The 20,979-nt window shown below is 36.7% G+C and overlaps 1 pseudogene; it reads left to right on the top strand.

The window, feature by feature from the left end:
- Positions 1–712: 712 nt before the first annotated feature.
- LOC118837950 lies at positions 713–20,763 on the top strand (annotated as a pseudogene).
- The last annotated feature ends 216 nt before the right edge of the window (positions 20,764–20,979 follow it).

The following is a 20,979-nucleotide window of genomic DNA, read 5'->3' on the forward strand; positions in this document are numbered from 1 at the left end:
GGAAACTGAGCTAGGAGGATCTTAGAGTGAGGATAAAACTGTCCTCTCAGCGTTTCCAGATATAAACCTCCACCTGTACCATGTTCTCTCTAATTATCTTGTGGCATTTCTCTCAGATGGAGGATTATTGACTATTGATTATGGATGGATTGTTATGATGCAACAGACAACTCAAAATCAGTCAGAGTCCCAAGGGCTTTTACCTCAAACAGCAAGTTTCACTAATCACAGCTTGGGAAAAATTTACCAAGACTTAGGTCTCAAATTTAAAATTTGGCCTTTGTGTAAAAGCCAATTGTTAGAAATCATTTCTATATTCTTCCAAGTTCTCTGCAAACCAAGTTTATTGTTTAGGAACTCCAAAACCCAAACAAGCTCTTTGGCAAGTTTTACAAAATAAAGGGGATCGACAGGAAACCCTGAGAAGGGGCTTCCTGTCCACCCCATCTACCCTTATAGCTGCTGTGGGCTGTGCCTTTTGACTAGCCCTGAGGACTGCTCTGAGGGGGCAGAACCAATCTGGATGACACTTTCTCCTCATCTCCTCCTTTCAACACACACAGAAATCAACTACCTGTTTTAGGTTTTAGTGTTGAAAATAACCCAAATATTTTAGTTAACAGTCTTACAGTTTTCATAAGTGAGAGCCAAATTGTTTTAGCTGTAGCTTCCTCTTAACTATAGGCCAAGGTGAAAATATCCAGATTTCTAAATGGCAGAACAAACCCATTACCGATTAGGTGACTTCAATCTTGTTGAATACATATCCAAATTCTTTTACGCAGAAAATCAGCATCTCATCATTAACATGTTACAAATTCAACTTTTTAAAAGAGTGGGCTCACCCAAGTGTGGAGGCTGGCTGGCTTCTTACCCAGTACTGCTGCTTTCACCCATATCTCTTTCACCCACAGCTACTGGTGGTGGTGGTGAACAGGATATGCTAAACCTGGGTGATACTTCCAGGATTTCTGGGTGGGCTATAGGGTGCCCAGGGGCCAGGAACATTGCTAGTGGGGCCTCCCTGTAGCTGCTGTCGTTCCCCCTTCCTTCCTTTTGCCAGGTGGGGGAGGGTGAGTTCTCAGGTGGGGGAGGGATAATGCAAATTTCCTACCATTCTCCAGCACTCTCTTCCCTTAGTCTGATCTGGGACAAGAGGGGTTAACCAGAAAATACGAGGCTATTTGCAGTGCCAGAACTGAGATACCCTCTTGACCCAAGGGAAGGGAATGGGGAAAAGGGAATGACTGGGATTGTAAGGAGATGTTTCAAAACTCCTTAATGATCAGAATCTGCTTAGATGTTTTTAGCTGTTCTGACTTTTCACTGTAGCCTTGACCGGGTCAGAGCCAGGACTACAGGAAGAAGAATCTTGAGAATATTTTTTTTTAATCTTTACAATTTTTCCTGGTCTTCTAGATCATATTGAGGCCAGGTACAATAATTTTCATGGTCCTCTAGGGTGTATTAAAGCCAGGCTCAAAGCTTTCCTTTTCAAGGTCTTGAAGACCAAGCTTTTACCAATTCAAACCTAGGGGCAAATCTTGAAGGAAGTCCCTCTGTATCCGGCTGCTGGGCTTAAGGTTCTGGTGGCCATGAGGCCAGAAGAGAAGGGGGGCTCTGGCAGACACCGGCATGGGGCCCTGGAGTCCCTCCATGAAGGAGGATCCTGGGCTGGGCTGTAGTAAGCCTTAACAAACCAAAAAAAGCACATGCAATTTTCCCAGTTCTCTGGGATTGTAGAGAATCGAAAGCAGTGGGCATACATACACTCTTGGATAAGACATCTGTCCTGTATGAGGCGGAAGATGTGCCTGGGTCCATGGCCTGTAACTGAACTGTTGGACTGAGATCCTGAGAGCTTTGGGCTCCAAAAGTATCTTCAAGCCTTTCTAGGAGCTTGGAGAAGGACCCCAACTGCAGATCGAGAAAGGGATACAGAGAGAGAGGAGGCTTCTAAATATCTTCCAGGCTTGACTAGAGGAGGGCTTGGTAGGGTCAGACAATCTCCCCTTACAGACCACTAATATGTTGCTTTTTGGGGTGCTGGGAACCCTGAAATGCAATTTTGTAGGGTGAGTCTGGGTCAAAATAATTTGACCATTCAAGCCTCCTTTCAGTCAAGGTAGCAAGGTTTATTGTATTACCGGTAGAAGTGGGGAGATTCTAAAAATCTGGGCTGTTTAATGGGGGTAAGATTGGTATTTTTATGCAGAAAAAGGGGCAGTAAGAAGATCTGGATGGGATTCAGGAGTGTTAAGTAAGCTAACTAATGATCAAGGTGGGCTGGGGTGGGCCAGATGCCTTGGATGGAGGCATCAGTGATCTGGTTTACCAAATGTATGGGAAAATTCAGGGACCGGTTTACTTTCAAAGACAGGGTTTTTTCCTTTTAGGAGTTCAGGTCCCATGACTCCATCAATTTCATTTGATTGCTGAAACATACTTGTGAGGTAGATATTATTATTCCCATTTTACATGTGAGGACGCTGACGTTAGTGACTTGCCCTGGTGACATCTAGCCATATAAATGATTTAAGCTTCATCTGCCTGCAAGTCCAACACTCTTTTCTCTGTATTATATCTCTTTCCCCAATGAGCTCTCTCACTTTCCTTCACTGTTGCAACCAAATTTCTGTAAGTTTTTAATAGCCTGTCCCTACCCTTAAATCTGTTCCCCAACCCTTGTATCTCTTCTAGCCACCATTCTCCTTATTTACCCTTCTTTCCTTCTACCCAAACTTTCCTCAAAAGAATACTCTGTGCTCAGCTTCCACTTTCTCAACACATACTGCTTAATTCCTTCCAATCCTGCTTATAATTGTACAGACTGAATCTTAGACCACCAATAAACTCATAAGTAGGCCATAACAGTCTCTATCTCTCTTAGTGTGTTTGTCTTTCTATGTCTCTGTGTTCCTCTGCCTATTTCTGTCTCTGTGTCTCTGTCTGTCTTTCTGACTCTCTCTGCTCTTTCCTTCTCCTCTCCCTCCTCTGCTCTTCCCTCATCATATAAGGTTTCTTGTCATGAATGTTGTTTATTCATTCACATAATAAATGTACATTGAATTCCTACTTAAATAATAATAACAAGCACAATAAATGCTTTTCTTTTAAGCCTCTTTTTAGATGTGCAATAACTTTGGGCTAAAATGTCATTTTCTAAAGTTTAAATGAAAATGGACGCTAAGAATTCTCAGTCAAATGAATGACATTATTTATAGATATAGTTAAAAATCACTTTGTCAATGTATCCAAATATATGGATCTGCTTTTCTAGGGAATTCAATATAGCAAGTAATCTATCTTAACCAAGGTTACTACCCACGTATTCATTAGTGAGTAAAATCATTTATCTTTAAAAAGACATAGAAAATTGTCTTAGAATCTTCCATAGTGTCATATAATGATACAATATAAGTGACCTTATAGGTCATCTATCACTGCCTATAGGATGACACTAAAATGTTACTGTATAATCTAATAAAGGATAATGTGATTAGCATTGATCTTGCTATCAGCAACATTCTAGAAGTGGATTAAAATGGGGCTCTTTGAAGGAACAAGAAAATATAAGGAATTCAGAGAGAGACTAGAAGAGCAACTTAGAAAATACGCAATATCTAGCTTTCCATAATTATAGATCTTAATAGTACTTAAAAAATGATTCTTTTTAGAATGGAGAGGAACATTCAAATGATTAACTTACCTGAACTGATACTTTCTTTCCAAGCGAATTTGACATTATAATTATCAGAATAGATAATCCTTCCAAGAAACACATGTTCCAAGAAGTCTCAATGAAAAACTAATGATGACAAAATACATTAAAAGAACAAGATGCTCATTCATCTTTATCATCTTCCTAGCTTTTGGTTTTTGTTTGCTTTCTCCTCCTCTTCCTCAGGCCTCATTTTCCAAATGCAGTCCAACATATGTTCTGTAACTTATGATCTTAGAGATTTGACTGCAACAAAGACAAGAATGAGTTGCCCAGAGTCATTCAGACAGAAGTGAGGTCATCTTTCTATTAAATATATTTTTAAAGTGTGTTACACTAAGTAGGATAGGGATTTCTTTTTGGTATGCTAATTATAAGTGTTTAAAAGAGTCTTTCCAAAACAAATTAAATGAAGAAACTATGAAAAAAAGAAAACTTTCTGCCTGATCAATTTGCTTATTTTGAAGATGATGGATATCCAGAAAAATGAAATCAGCATGAAACATATAAACAATATATGGATGTCTAGATGTATTCTGGTTAGCTACTTAAGAATTTTGACAAAGGTAATTATCATAAAATAGTCCTTATTAGTTTGAAACTTAATTTTGATTTAATGGCATTCATTATTTCTTCAAAATGTTAATGAATTTACTTTAATGCCCATATGCCCTGCTTCATCAATTTCTACAGTGTCTCCAGCCTTGATACAATACAGCATAGAGAGGATTTTGAACCATGCTAAAAAACAACTTTATTATCTGTCTATTATTCCCTTGAAATTCTACAAATTGATGAATTAAAATCTTACCAGGATGGACACGGCTCTTTCTCTGATAGCCTTAGCTTTCTAGTAAAGTGAGAGCTTCTGGGATTTCAATGGTAGATTAGTTACTGCATTAAATCAATTGCCTATTTGCTTGGATTGCTGACCAGGCTGTGAATTAATGCTACTCTAATTAGCCTTCTGCAGCTGCTAGTTTTAGTGACCTTCATTGGCTCCAAAATAGAAAAAAATAACTTTTATAAACTTCACAATGTTCAACATGCAATTAATTTTTAACTTTGATGTATAGTGGAGAATATAAAACATTCTTTATTGAAGTTAACATGGGACCATCAAAATAATTACATCTGAACATGTTATACTATATATATATATATATATATTATATATATATACACACACACATAAATACACACATATGTATATACACGTGCATATGTGTATATATTTAATTTTTATTTATTTATTTTTTAATTTATGGAATAAAATAAACATTTCCATAACATAATATAATAGAAATATATTGACAAAAGAGGTTATTGTTAATGTTTACTGAAAATGTTTATATATGTATTTATACATACATAAATAATATATATGTGTATATATGTTTGTATGTATAGATAGACAGATACAGATATCCTTTTAAGACTTAGGCAAAATTCTCTGCAAAAGGTAAAAATGGACTGTTACCCCATTTTCAAGGCCGTCATACATCATAGTAGATTAGATTTCAAAATTATATGATTGATGCCCAGAAATCACACTAGATATTTTGTTTTTAAAAGCTGTGATTAAATTGGTGTAGGGATGTTTTATGGAAGTAAACTCCATCCTCCAAAGTAAATCACCAACTGTCCTCCAATTTATTGTCTTGGAGAGTTGCAAGCAGACACTGAGCGGTTCAAGACTTACTTGCCCAGGTCCAAACAACAAATATATATCAAAAGCCAAACTTGAGTCAAGTCCTATCCCCTACCATATGCTTCCTTTCAAGTTGTAAGGTATATACTGCTTTTAGAAGCATTTCTTAATGAACTTTTTAATGTGTATCAACTAACTTGTGCTTTCAAAATAATTCTTTTCTGTGTGATATCCCTGGACTCACTGAAAATAATGGCTGAACAGACAGCTACCAAAACCAGTTGTACACCAGATGGTCTTGCTGTTGTGGCTACCCAATTTTTGTTATTACTAGGCCAAGAAACATCCTAAATTAAGGTAAGATAATATAAAATTCCCACCATACCGTATTATAAAAAATAAATAAATTGTCTTTAATTAGGTTTTTCTGGATAGACTGGAAAACCTTTTTATTTTACATTTTCCCACCTTTTATAGAGAGCTCAAAAAAGTCTAGGATCTATGCTTAGTGACAACGTTTCATAGGTAGTTTGAGTCCAAAGTCAGTAACAGAGGTAGTAGTACCATAGCCAACCAGCTGCCACCACTAATCTTAAGACATTTGGGGGGCATCTGGGTCCCCAAATTCTTACCATTGTCCTCTCCTTCCCCACCTTCCATCACAAATACCCTTTTGGTTTTGCCAAGACAAAAAGTGAATTAAAGTAGGCTTGGTGTGGTTTAGCAAATTTTGGCTCCATGCATGTACACCAGATGGCAGGGATGGGTGAAGATCAAAATAAACTTTTGAAAAAGAGACCTTTGTGAATATTGTTAAAAGATTAACTAAAGTAAATTGCAAAGGAGGAGGTGGCAAATAAGAGAAAAAGACTAAAGAAATTTGTGATGTATACCTTTCATTAAAATTATCTTTAAATCAGTAGCACTAATAATCTGAATGATTCACGTATATAAACCCCTTTTCGGATAGCAACTCCTATGAAGTCAATTGTGCCAATTATACCATGGAGAACTCATCCTTTTTTGATTTTCTAAGGTAAATATAGGACACAGGCGTGGGGAACCTGCAGCCTCAAGGCCATATGTGGCTCTCTAGGTCCTCAAGTGTGGCACTGTGACTGAATCCAAACTTCACAGAACAAATCCCAATAATAAAAGGATTTATTCTATAAAACTTGGACTCAGTCAAAAGGCTTCACCCAAGGACCTAGAAGGCCAGATGTGGCCTCAAGATCACAGGTTCCCCATTCCTGACTTGTTTCAGAGAAGATTTATATTGATATTTCTGAATATGGGTGTGGTGGAGACAAGTAGGGAGGAGCGTAAGATGGAACAGGAGGAAGCAAACAGCAATGACAAAAGTTTAATTACTTTCATAGGAATTCTTCCAGCAGAACTTGGACAACTGACTGCTTCAAAGGGAGTGTTGTAGAGGTTCTCTGGCAGATGGTTGGATTGGATACATCTAAAGTCTTACTGAAGTACAAAATTCCACAAAACTGGATTGTGTGATTTGTCTACAGACCTTTTCATCTGTTTTCAAGACCTATTTACTTGTGTATCACATAGCAACTCATATTCTTTTGATGACTGCCCTACTCACTGACAGAAGGAAAATGTTAACAATATATGCAAACAAAAGGAAGGAGAGAGAAGCAAATAGATCAATTGAATACTCACCCTGGAAATTTGTACCTGAGTAGTCAGCATTTGCAAATTTGACTTGGCCTCTGGTGAGATAAAAGAAATGAGTTACTACTTTGTTCAGGTGTAAGGGGATGTCACAGGTTGAAGGTAGGAAATTTGGATGATTATAAAGAGGTGACCATGGAGAATATAGGGAGAATTAAATGGGTGTCCAGGTTGCTTGGACACCTATTAGCTAGATTAGTTAGCCCAGGACACAGTTGTTTCTAACTGCCTACGTGTGTTCCGTAGTAATGGCGTTTTTTTATTATTTAATTTTAATTTTTTTCTCAATTGCATGTAAGCAATAAAATTTAACTTTAGGTTTTTTAAAAATATTTTGACTTCTAAATTCTCTCCCTCCCTTCCATTACCCTCTTTTAAAAGGCAAAACATACCAGATTAGCCATGTTTTAAATGAAAAAAAAAGACCAAAAACAAGAATAATTTAGTTTTTCTTCTTTTAAAAATGAATTAATTTTTAGTTTTCAACATTCATTTTTATAAGATTTTGAATTCCAAATTTCCCCCCTCTTTCCTCTCCCCATCGCCAAGAGGGCCTGCAATCTGATATAGGCTATAAATTTACAATTACATTGCTCATATTTCCACATTAGTCATGTTGTGAAAGAAGAATCAGAACAAAAGGAAAAACCAAGAGAAAAAAAAAAGGAGAAAATAGTATGCTTTGATCTGTATTTAGACAACATTGTTCTTTCTCTGGATATGCATAGTACTTTTCATCATTAGTCTTTTGGAATTGTCTTTGATCATTGCATTGCTGAGAAAAGCTAAGTCTATCAAAATTGGTTTTCACACAATGTGGCTGTTACTGTGTACAATGTTCTTCCGGTTTGGCTGACTTCACTCAACATCAGTTCATGTAAGTGTTCCCAGGTTTTTCTGAAATCCATCTGCTCATCACTTCTTAGAGAACAATAGTAATCCATTACATTGATATACCACAGCTTGCCCAGCTATTCCCCAATTGATGGGCATCCCTCCAGTTTCTAATTCTTTGCCACTGCAAGAAGAACTGCTATGAATATTTTTTAGTACATGTGGGCTGTTTCCCCCCTTTTATGATCTCTTTGGGATACAGACCTAGTATTGGTATTGCTGGCTCAAAGGGTATGCACAGTTTCATAGCCCTTTGGGCATAGTTCCAAATTGCTCTCCAGAGTGGTTGGATCAGTTCACAGCTCCACCAACCATGCATTAGTGTTCCAATTTTCCCATATCTTCTCCAACATTTATCAGTTTCCTGTTTTGTCATATTGAAAACAGTATTTAAAAAAAGGTTTTAAAAAGTATGCTTCAATTTGCGCTCATATTCCGTCAGTTCTTTTTCTTGAGATGGATGCTATTTTTCATCATAAGTCCTCTAGAATTGTCTTGAATCATTGTAATGCAGAGTATAGCTAAGTCATTCATAGCTCATCATTGTACAATACTGTTGTTACTGTGTGCAACATTTTCCTTGTTCCGCTAACTTCATTTGCATCAGTTCATATCAGTCTTTCTAGGTTCTTCTGAAAGCATCCTGTTCATCATTTCTTATAGCACAATATTATTCCATCACAGTCATATACCACAGCTTATTCAGCCATTCCCCAATCGATGGGCAGCCTGTCAGTTTCTAATTCTTTGTCACCACAAAAGGAGCTGCTGTAGATGTTTTTGTACTTATGCGTCATTTTCCATTTTCTCTGATATCTTTGTGGTACAAAGCCAGCAGTGGTATTGCTTGGTTAAAGGTTTTAAAGCTCTGCAGTTTTATAGCTCTGTGGCCCTAGTTACAAATTGCTCTCTAGAATCTTTGGATCAGTTCACAAGTCTACCCACAGTGCATTAGTGTCCCTATTATTCCACATCCCCTCCAACATTTGTCATTTTTCTTTTCTGCCTTATTAGCCAATTGATCTGCATGAGGTGGTTCTTTAGAGCTGTTTTAATTTGCATTACTCTAATCAATAGTGATTTGGAACATTTTTTCATATGACTACTGATAATTTTTATTTCTTCTTCTGAAAACTGCCCGTTCATGTCCCTTGACCATTTATCATTTCGGAAATAGATGTTATTTGTTATAAGTTTGCCTCAGTTCTCTATGTATTGGAGAAATAAGGCCTTTGTCTGAGAAAGTTGCTGTAAAACATTTTGATACTACTGATACTACTTCATTGTCTAAATAGAGTTTGCATGATTTTTTAATTAGGTCTATTTTTTTCTTTTGTTTTGTCTGAGATCATGATTTCTACATCTACTTTTTTTTTAAAACTTTAGATGAAGCATAATAGATTTTGCTCCAGACTTTTATTTAACTTTGTTCACATAGTTCTGTTTTGAATTTGTCTCTTGTAAACAACATATTGTTGGATTCTGGTTTCTAATTCCATTCTTTTATCTGCTTCTGTTTCTTTTTAATTTTTAAATTATTATTTTTTTTTTATTTTTAGTTTACAACACTCAGTTTCACAATTTTTTTGGTTCCGTATTTTCTCTCCCTTCATCTCTTCCCTCCTATCCTCCCAAGATGGCATGTAATCCAATATAGGTTCTACATATACCTTCACATTGAACTTATTTACATAACACTTTACTTGTAAAGAAGAATTATAACCAATGGAATGAATCATGAGAAGGACGAAATGAAAACAAAAAAGAAGGGAAAAAAAGAGAACAAATAGTTTGCCTGAATCTGCATTCAGACTCCATAATTCTTTCTCTGGATGTGCGTAGCTTTTTCCATCGTGAATCTTTTGGAACTGTCTTTGAACTTTGCACTGATGAGAGGAGACATATCTATCAAAGTTAGTCCTTACAAATACCATGTGTCTGTAATCATGGATAATGATCTCCTGGTTCTTCTCCCCTCATTCATCAATTCATAAGTCTTTCCAGGTTATAATGAAGTCCAACTGCTCCTCATTTCTTATAGTACAATAGTATTCCATTACATTCATATACCACAATTTGTTTAGCCACTCCCCTATTGATGGGCATCCTCCTTGATTTCCAATTCTTTGCCACCACAAAAAGAACTGCTAAAAATATTTTTGTACATACAGGTCCATTTCCCACTTGTGTGATGTCTTTGAGATACAGCTTTAGAAGTAGTATTAGTGGGTCAAAGGGTATAGAAATTTTTATAGTCCTTTGGGCATAGTTTCAAATTGCTCTCCAGAATGGCTGGATCAGTTCACAACTGCATCAACAATGTAGCAATGTTGTAATTTTCGCACAGCCTCTCCAGCATTTATCGTTTTCCTGTTTTGTCATTTTAGCCAATCTGACAGGAGAGATGTGGTACCTAAGAGTTGTTTTGATTTGCATTTCTCTAGTCAGTAGTGATTTCGAGCATTTTTTCATATGACTGTAGATATCTGTAATTTCTTCCTCTGAAAATTGCCTGTTCTTATCCTTTGACTATTTCTCAATTAGGGAATGACTTGTACTCCTATAAATTTGGCTCAGTTGCCTGTATATTTTAGATATGAGGGAGGCCTTTATCAGAGATACTGGTTGTAAAGATTTTCTCCCAATTTTCTGCTTCCCTATCTGCTTCTGTTTCATGGGTGAGATTATAACATTCACATTTACAGTTATGATTATTAACTGTGTATTTCCTTCCATCCTATTTTCTTCTATTTATCTTTCCCTTTTTGCCCTGTCCCTGTTCAAAAGTTTATTCTGTTTCTGCCCTCCACCTCCCTTAATCTGCCCTCCCTTGTATCACCACCCATTTCTTTTATCACCTTCCCCTCCTACTCATTTGTTAGGTAAGATAGATTTCTATATTGAGTTGTGTGTGGTCTAGAATTTCTTAAATTATCTCTCCTTAAGCTTTTTTCCAGGTCTGTTATTTTTTAATTCAATATTTCACATTTTCTTCTCTTTTTTAAAATTTTTTTTCAACTTTGTTTTATTGTTTCTTGATGTCTCATGGGGTCATTACTTTCTAAAAGTCCAATTTTAGTTTTTTAAGGAATTCTTTAGTGAGCTTTTATACCTATTTATCCATTTGGCCATTTTTGCTCTTTAAGGAGTTCTTTTCTTTAGTGAATTTTTGTGCCTCTTTTGACATTGGGCCAGTTCTGTTTTTTAAGGTATTATTTGCTTCAATATTTTTTGTGCCTCTTTTCCAAAGCTGTTAATTCTCTTTTTGCAGTTGTCTTGCTTTGCTTTCATTCCTCTCACAGGTTTTCCTCTACCACTCATCTCTTTAAATGTTCTAGGTATCCTTTTTTGGGCTTGTGTTCAATTAGTTGTTTTTTTTTTTCCTCTGAGGTTTTAGTTATAGCTGTTTGACATTGTTTTCTTCTTTTGACTTTGTGTCTTGTCTTTCTTTCCACTGTAGTAGCCTTTTACGGTTAAATTCTTAGTTGTTGTTATTTGCTTGTTGCTCCAGCCTATAACTTAACTTTGGATTTAATGTTAAAGTTGGGCTCTGCTCACCTGGGGGGGTAGAGAAGGACTGTCCCAAGTTTTAGACTTTTTCATGCTGCTGTTTATAGAGTTAGTTCTGAAGGTCTTCAAGTTTTCAGTTTTTCCAAAGTGGTGTGACATGGAGGGAAGTGTGGTTACTATTCTCCTAGTCGATGCTCTGGTCTTTATACAGGGAGGGCTTCTACTTCTGAGGTCACAAGCCCTAGTGTTTCTCTCTGCCTTGGAACTGCAGTCAGAACCCCTGCTCCCTCATGACTGACCACAAGCACTTACCTAAATCTCTGTATGAGCAATAAAGTGCTAACAGTGCCTAGTCCTGCACCCAGTGCCAGCAAAGGATTGCCTGTTGTCTCGTTCTGATGAACTGTCCAACCCTTTATCATCTCTTGGCTGAGAAGCTGATGTTGCTGTTACTGTACCAGCCACCTCCAAAGCCCACAGTTGCTTCTCGCACCACATTAGCTACAGGCTGGACTCAATCCTAGTGTCAGAGACTTCTCCTTGTAAGCTACTAAGTAGTCTTAGGCTGAATGTCTTGCCTGATCTTTTTTTGGCTCTGGCACTCCAGAATTCAATTTAAGGCATTATTTTAAAGTTGTATGGAAGGGAATGCTGGAAGAGTTCTGTTGGGTTGCTGCCTCTACTCTGTTATTCTGGCTCTACCTCCCCCATTTTAGCCCTGTTAAGTCTATTTGCAAAGATTAAATATAGCATATTGGACAATATATTTTCTTAGAGATCAAGTTTGTTGTAGTAGATAGAGAGTGATGTGGTAGATAGCCCTGGTTCAATTTCTACCATTCACAAATCCTTTTTGGTTTTGGCAAACCAATTAATTTATTAGTACTCCCAGGATAGTAAGTATAAAAAGAGGGAGGGAAGAAGAAACCAAGGAAGAAGTGAAAGAAGTAGGGAAGGAAGTAAAGAAGGAGGGAAAGGAAGGAAGAAAGGAAAACATGTTTATTAAGCTCCTTCTACTATCGACCAGGCATTGTTCTAGAAGCTTCAAAAATATTACCTTATTTGATCCTTACAGCAAACCTGAATGGTAGGCTCTGTAACAGTCACATTTTATACTTGAAAAGAATTGAGCCAGACAAAGGTTAATATTTGACCAATGAAGGCCACACAGGAAGCAATAGTCTGAGGCTTGATTTGACTTTAGGTCTTCTTGATTTCAAGTCTAGAGCTCTGCCTCCTGGGCCAAAAGCAAGTGATATGATTGTTGACTGTCACCTGAATTCTTTCATCCCACTTACTCCACAGTCCATAATAAGAACAGATACTTTATAAGTTGGTACAAGGGGTTTATAGGAAACTCGTTTGATTGGTTTCAAACCTCCATTTTCATGAACAGTCACCAATCAACAAAATTAATTGTGTTAATTAAAAAAAAAAAACTTAGGTGGGGGGGGTGGAGAATCCAAGAAAAGTCAGGATAGGTCTACCAAGTAGGGGGAGGCACTGTGTTTATATATCCATGGAGCTCCAATTCATTTACTGCCTGTTACTCGGAATACTGCGTCTTTCCAGAACACATTTTGCCAAGTAATGATTACAGAAAGCCTTGAACAGTAATACAAAGATTAGGAAGGATAAATTTAAGAACATAAACATGATCTTGATATAACTCATATGTGTCCTAAACTCTCCTCTCACAGATCAATGGTAAGGGGACACACACACACAGACACACACACACACACAAACACACATGCACGTGCGTGCTTTTAGGAGGGGAGAAAAGTGAAATTAAAAAGGCTTTTGCTTTAGAAATCTATTTAAATGCAAAGGTTACCTGATTTTTCCTGTAATTAACCAAGAGAGGAAGGTGTTTGGTCAGTCTAGTCCAGGTCGATAAGATTTGGTGGCTGAGCTGGGGAATTGGCTGTAATATCATACACACATAAACACACACACACACACACACACACACACACACACACACACACTCTCACTTATTTCTCTTTACTTAAAAAAAAAGCTACAACACTATTGTGCCAATGTTTTCCAAGAGAATTTTGGAACTTTGGAGTAGCTCACATCTCAGCAGTGTATGCACACTTCTTTGGCAGATTCCACAGATATGAGCAGAACATTATGTGTTGAACTATTGTATCAGATTGGATACATATGTGGAACTTCATTTCATGAAATCAAAGCTCTTCCCTGCAACTATGGGGTATGACATTCATTGGTGCAGGTATTCTTTTAGCTAAATCATACACAGGGCTACATGGCTAACCTCTGTGAGAATGATGCATGACCATCATGGCCTCAGGTTACCTTGGAGTATGGTAGTCCACTGGTGCCAGTTGTAATAACTGTTGTTGACACTGAGCATTTCTTATTTCTCTAGCTGAAGTTTCATTTCAGTGAAGCTTCATTTACCAGGATGCCACCCTGAAAACCTTGGTGATTTCTACAGAACATGCCTTTATAACATCTAAAGAGAATGCAATTATCATTTCGCATAGAAGATAAGAAGAAAATATCTCTGTCATGTTTGATAAAAGTTAGCATCCTCTTCAGGTTCAATAAAATATACTAGATATTTTTGTTCTTGGCAGAACTTGTTTGAGACATATTCACTTGATAAACACAGATTTTCATCACTTGTGAAAAAAAGATTAAAGCCATCACAAGCCCATATCAGACATCTATATTGGGTTGAAAATAAAACTCAAGATAAGCATAACATCATGGAAAGTCCTGTTAAAACAGCATAGTACATTTTGCTCCCCAAACAACATAAAAATGAATTAAAATGAGATTTTTTTTTTGTAAAAAAAGAAGGCAAGTTAAATTAAAAAGTGATAACAGGGTACCCAAGGAAAAATAGATTTACTGAGACAGAAGTCTAGGTTTTGCTCCTTCCAGACAATACTGAAGAGATGGATCAACTCCACTAGGCAGACTGGGCTAGTTCTATTTTTAAAATCCTACTCAAGAGCAAAAATAATTTCATAAATTAGCCCCATGTTTTATAACACATCTTTCCATTGTAATACAAGGAAAGAAAACAGTTTTACTTGAAATATGAATTGATGCACAGACATGCCTCATCAATCCAGTATTACCAGCCTGAGGATTCAGTGTTTCACATTTAAGAGTTGTCCAAGTAACAGAAGCCTCAATAGGAAGCATTTTTTTTACATTAGACATACATGTTAGTTTGTTTTTTTAAATTATGAATTGCATACATAATGTTTGTTTTGTTTATTAAATCAGTTTGATAATGTCATTCATATAGAGACCTTCAGAAAAGAAAACTCCCTTTACCAAATCAGAACAGTATCTGATTTGCATTTAGTGGTCTGAGAGGTTTGTCTGAGGGCATTGAGAGGTTAAGTGATTTGCTCAGGGTCAGATGGCCAGTTATTTGCTTTACTTGGTTTCTCTTTAATTTGAAAAATAATTATTTTATTCAGATGATGTATAATTTTATTGGTAAGGATATTCTCTTCGCCAAGGCAGATTATAATCCTTATATAATTTAGTGACTTGTGGTGGTAAAATAACAACAGAACACATACACACTCTCTCTCTCTCTCTCTCTCTCTCTCTCTCTCTCTCTCTCTCTCTCTCTCTTATCAGCTGCTCATTCTTCTGGTGATGATAAACTCTCTGCTGATAAATTTGGATGTTCTCTGTGTGTCAATCTGTTGTTGAGCCTGTACCTCAAGGTTATTAGGGTTATCAGGATTATGTAGGCCTTATGTCCTACAGGCACAATCTTTTAAAATCCAAAGTCACCCACCTCCTTAACAATATGTAGTAAAGGAGTAAAACTTCAATGGAATAAACAGTATAATAAAGGCAATTTAACTCGGTCTTTCAAGGCTCAAAGATCATTATAAAGACAAACAAATACTAATGCCTTAATATAATAGCTTATCTGGGTTTCCCTTTCTTATGACCTCCTTTTACTTCAATAGTGAGTGGACAGGCTTGACTCCTGAAATCCTCCTCCTAATTGCTTGTTTCTAATCTGTCCTAGTTTGAAAAATCACATAACCAAAATAATTACAACTCTGTGTAAGTTGAGGCCACAAGCCTGAATGATGGCCTGATGTCTCCTTTAATGCTTTGAAAGGGGGGAGTCTAAGATCCGTGGTTTTATGATATCGTTAAGGTCCTCAGGTGTTTTAAAATTCCCTTGCTTTAAATTCATTTAAATATTTGTCACAAATATTCTTGGAAGTTGAACTTCTGAATATGTGAGTGTAATACATGATTTCATTCAGTCTTAAAAAATTAGCAAAACATAATAGGAAAGAAATTTGTGTCAGCAAGGAAAGCAGTATGTGATCCAAGTTTAAATAGGGTAACATATATAAATCACTTTACAAACTTTCAAGTCTATATAAATGCTGGCTCCTCCTCCTCCTACTCCTACTCCTACTATGCCTACTACACCTACTACTGCTACTACTGCAGTTACTATTACTATGACTTCTAGTAATAATCATTAAAAAAAGAAACAGGGTAGTGTGACGGGGAAAAACATAGAATCTAGATTTGTAACAATGGTGTTTAAGTCCTGATTCTGACATTAATTAGCTGAGTGACGCTGATTAAGTCACAACCTTTTGGAACAGATGTTCATCTGTAAATTAGGGAGAGTAAAACCAGAACCATTCAAAATTGTTGAAGATAACATTTTTCTCATCTATCTCACAGGATTGTTTAAGGTTTAAATGAAATAATATATGTGAAAGTATTTGGGCATACATAAAACATTACATATGCCTCAAAATTATTATTGCCATCTCAGCACATTTTATTCCCCATTTATTCTTTCATTTTTATATCTAGCATAATGATTTATGCATTGACTTTCCCAATCCTTCTACATTGTAAGATCTTTGAAAGGAAGAATCCTATTTTATTCATTTTTATCGATACTCTACACATGTAGGATCTAAATAGACATTTGATGAATAATTGAATGTATACCAAGGTGGCACATCAGGCAGTGAAAAGAGCTCTAGATTTGGAGTAAAAGGAATTGGGTTCAAGTACCAGATTTGTTCCTTACTACCTATGTCACCTTCTCTTAGACTCTTTACCTCTCTGATCATCACTTTCTTCATGTTAAAAAGGGAATTGAACTAGATGACTGATCTTTGAACCTGTAATTGGATGATTTAAAACTTTCTGTACAAATCACATCATCAATAGCATTTGATAATAAACTTTCATCATAATTATTTAATGGTTGCCGTTGAACTACTAGATGTTAGATTCTGGATTAGATAAAACTAGAAATAATTTCATATAACTTTCCAACTAAGATTTTAGAGTGTTTCCTAGCACATGATAATCCTGCCAAATCTTGCTATTCAGGACAACCAGGCTCAAATCAGTTTTACTAAAGGATCCACTAGGGCTCAAGTGTATTAGGAATGTTTGGTGTAGAGTAAGGTTTTCAAAAGTAGACACTTTTGTTATTAGTGCAGGTCATAAAAGGGTGAGGTCAAGGTCCAAATATGCTGACCATAGCTCCTGTGTATAATGTTAGTAGCTAAGAGTTACTCCCAGAGCTATGTTAATCAGCTCCATTCAACAGCCTGTCGTGCCATACTACACTGTGGTAGAGTGGAAGATACATTAGGTTAGAGTCAGAAGACCTAGGTTTTACTTCTAATTCTATCACTCACCTTTGGCAAGTCATTACATTTATTCCCCCACCCACCCCAACTCCCAGTCCCCACCATCCCCTATATTACATGAAACTTTTGGAATAGAAGAACCTCAGCTTCCTTCCAAAATTCTATAACCTTATTTAAGACAAAAGTCTAATGAAAGGAATACAATAAAATTGGACCATCTGTCTTAACATGAATTGATTCGTGTGATCAAAGTGTAACAATATTACTACTAATAACTTACATGTGTATATTATTTTATATCTAATCTAGCACTTTACATATGATTTTTCAGATTGTCATCGTTCAGTCAAGGATGAAGTATTACTTTTTGGGGTTAATATTTAAACAATCAAAAATCGAAGAATTTTATCTATGTCTTTTTAGTCTCCCTATCTTATAGCTAAGAGTCAGTGCCATGCAGTAGATAGCCAAGACTATCTGATTATGCTTACAGTCAGAAGCTGTGAGTTCAAATCGTGTCTCCACATACTGACTCATTGACTGTGGGCATGTGTTTGTATCTCTCAGTGCCCTGGGGAGCCCTCCAGAACTTTAAGCTAGAAAATGGTTTTAGATCTCTTTTTGGTAGAGGGAATTTACTCACTGGGACTTCCCCACTAATGTACTTTGAAGAAAACCTTTTTGAGACTTCTTTTGTTTCCTTCTCAAAAGGCTCTCTGAGTCTATGAATTTTGAAATATGAAAATAAATACCCTTTTAAAGAAAATAAAATGACATTGCCTTAAATTTTTTTGAGTTTAGTGAGTTATCTTTGAACACTATTGCATACTTTACCATGACACAGAATGAAGCTGACCATCCTCTTTGGTGTAGTTACCATGTGTGCTCAAGGCTAAGAACTGGCACTGGGATGCTTTCAAGGCTGTAACTCACAGAGCTAGTGACAATTGGTTCAATAATAAATGGCCAGTGCTCTGATTAACTGAGATCCTGCTTCTGGCTCTAGGCAGAAAAAGCAAGTGAAAATGGTGTGCCTGCACATGTGTGTGTGTGTGTCTGTGTGCATGCATGCAAATAGAGCAAGACTATTTAAGTTATATAAGAGGACCTTCTGAGAGGAGCTAAAGCGCCCTATTGAAGTGCTCTTAATTATTATGTTTGTTTTGTCCTTTTCAGATAACAATGCAACTCAACTTCTATATATCCAAGTGAATCTCTGAAACAAAAACAGAAGTTCAAAATGCAAAGCAAAAAGAAAAAAAATGCCTATGTCTATATATGTATATGTAATACATACACATATATGAGATATTAGTAAATGTACTTAAAATTATCTGCTTTAAAATAGGATCTTCTATAAAGCTCCTTTAAATAAGGAGCATTACCTGGTGTATTTAAAGGATGCTTTTCATTTAAGTGATTTGATAAAACATGTTTAAAATTCTAAGAGAAGTAGCTTGCTTAAATCTCTGGCTACTCTGGCTGGATAGTCTTCCAACACCCAAAACTGAGGCTCTACCTTTATTGAAAGCCATGGCATACATTTTGAGATCACATGCCCAGTTAAGCAAGAGAGATATAAGGAGTCTAGGTGATCTTCAGCTAAGCTTTGAGATAGTATTATAGTTGGTGTGGCTTGGTTGAAATGCCCCAGTTTCCCTTGTTGCTTTATTCCTTTCTAATTCTTCACGTTGTGCTGTGAATTGGAAATCTCTTCACCAAAATGTGCTGAAACACCTCAGTATTGACCTAGCTTTGTGGCATTTTGTTGAATAGTTGCCCCTGCTTAGTAACATATCTTAGACCTTGGAAATAGTTTAGAGATTTTGGATATGTCCTTTCCATTGTCCCAGTCTCTTTCCTTCTCCTCCTCCCACACATTTTGCTATTTTTTGATCTCTTAGTTTTAGACCTGTGCTTATACTCATGTTCATTAGAATAAACAACCACTAGATTTGTTCCCAAATTCAGATTTTGGTCTCCGCCTGACTCTTATAAAGGTGCTGAACTCTTGGTCCACATTCTTCTCACTTCACCCCATTAAACACCTTTCGATCAGTACTTCTGAGTCAAAATAAGCAACACAATTACTGCCCTGCCAGGTTTATTAGGGCCTTTTCCTGGGAATTGTACTGGATACTTAACCACAAATTTAATCTTTACAAAGCTAAGTCCTTGGCTTCTGCAAGGCCATTTTGCATTTACTCTCTATACTATTTCACTTCTCTCCTTTACTACATCACAACCTCTTGACATTATTCCATATTCTCTTCTTCTTTACTCTGTGATGAAGAGGTGACCTTTCTCCTAACTAGGACTAATCTGACTGCATGTACCCTTTGTACTCCTATCTTCTTCAGCAAGTCATTTCCATGGCTATCACCATTATTTCTCTTGTTTTCATTTTTCTCGGTATCTACTGGTTCTTTTCCTGAAAACTTTTTTTAAGGACCCCAATTTCACCCATTCATAAAACACACACACACCACACACACACACACACACACACACACACACACACACGGCACTCTTTTATGCTCATTGACCTCTATCTATAGGATTTCATACTGACAGAAAATCTGCCGAACGCTTTGCTCCCATCCTAAGAAAGCAGCATGGGGCATTAAAAGAAGCTGGGCTAGCAAGCTCTCGCTTTGAATCTGACTTTAAGTAAATTGAACATTTAGTGGAGAAAAAGACAATGGTCATTTGGGCAGACCAAACTTTGGAAGACCCAAGGCAAGCTGACCTGCCAGAGATCACAGCTCTAATGGCCTTTCCAGAACTCGAACCAATTGGATCCATTCCAAGCTGTACACCTTCAGATGAATCAAGTGAAAATATGCAGCCAGTAATTAATCAACAGAAAACTCCTTCACAAAAAAGACCTTGGAGGAAATTAATCCAGTCTCCCTTGATGACCGAACATTCCGAAGGACTTAAACTGTCTAGTAAAAGTCAGCTCAATGATCTTTCACACAGGATCTCCAAGCTGTTGTATTTACAACAGAAAATTGTAGAAAATCCTTTCAAAATCCCAGTTCACAGTCATCATATGGAACCAGTTTTCAGGAAATCAACAGTTTGAATACAAACAGTGATCTCTTTCATGCTCTCTTTTCAAAAAGTTGTATACCTCTTGACAGAAGGATAGAGTGTGTCAAGGAGAACTTGGAGTCTATGTTTACTGTACGTGAAGACAGCAATGACACAAATGGTATATTCTCTGAAAGGGAATTAGAACCAAATGAAATAATAACATTTTAACAAGCTTTAGCCTCCCTTCATTGTTGACTAAGATGTCTGTCCACGTCACAAATGAAGCCCCGTCCTACATGGCAATGGCTGCTGATGCCAAGAGGAAATGGAAATTAACAAGTCCTGCACCCAGCAATTTGTTAAGGACCACACAAAATCCTGTAGCTATGAAGTGTATTTGAAAGGATCTTTCAGGTCATGAATATTCTAGGATAAACAGACCAGCAAAGGCATATAAAAGAAGTCTCCATGAACTAAGTCCAGGCGTGCAGAGAAAATATGAGAGAAGTATTTCAGAAGGAAACCTAACACTCAGTTCAAAATCAAAGTCATCCACCTTTATCAAGCCTAATTTTCTAAAATGTTTTCCTAAGAAGGACTAAAGTATACCTTTTGTGTGTCCTTCCAGGTACTTTTGAAGAAGATTTTGAAAATAGACTTTGTAGGATTCCACACCCCTCTTTCTGCATTTGGTCTCCTCAGTGGGTGTTTATGACACTCTTCTTTCTCAGGTCTAAATACTCCTCACTCTTTTTTGCTGAATTATCATCAATATTCTGCAGTTTAACTATGGCTGTACAACGTGACTCTAATCTAGA

The sequence above is a fragment of the Trichosurus vulpecula genome, chromosome 1, assembly GCF_011100635.1.
Source record: "Trichosurus vulpecula isolate mTriVul1 chromosome 1, mTriVul1.pri, whole genome shotgun sequence".
Lineage (NCBI taxonomy): Eukaryota > Metazoa > Chordata > Mammalia > Diprotodontia > Phalangeridae > Trichosurus > Trichosurus vulpecula.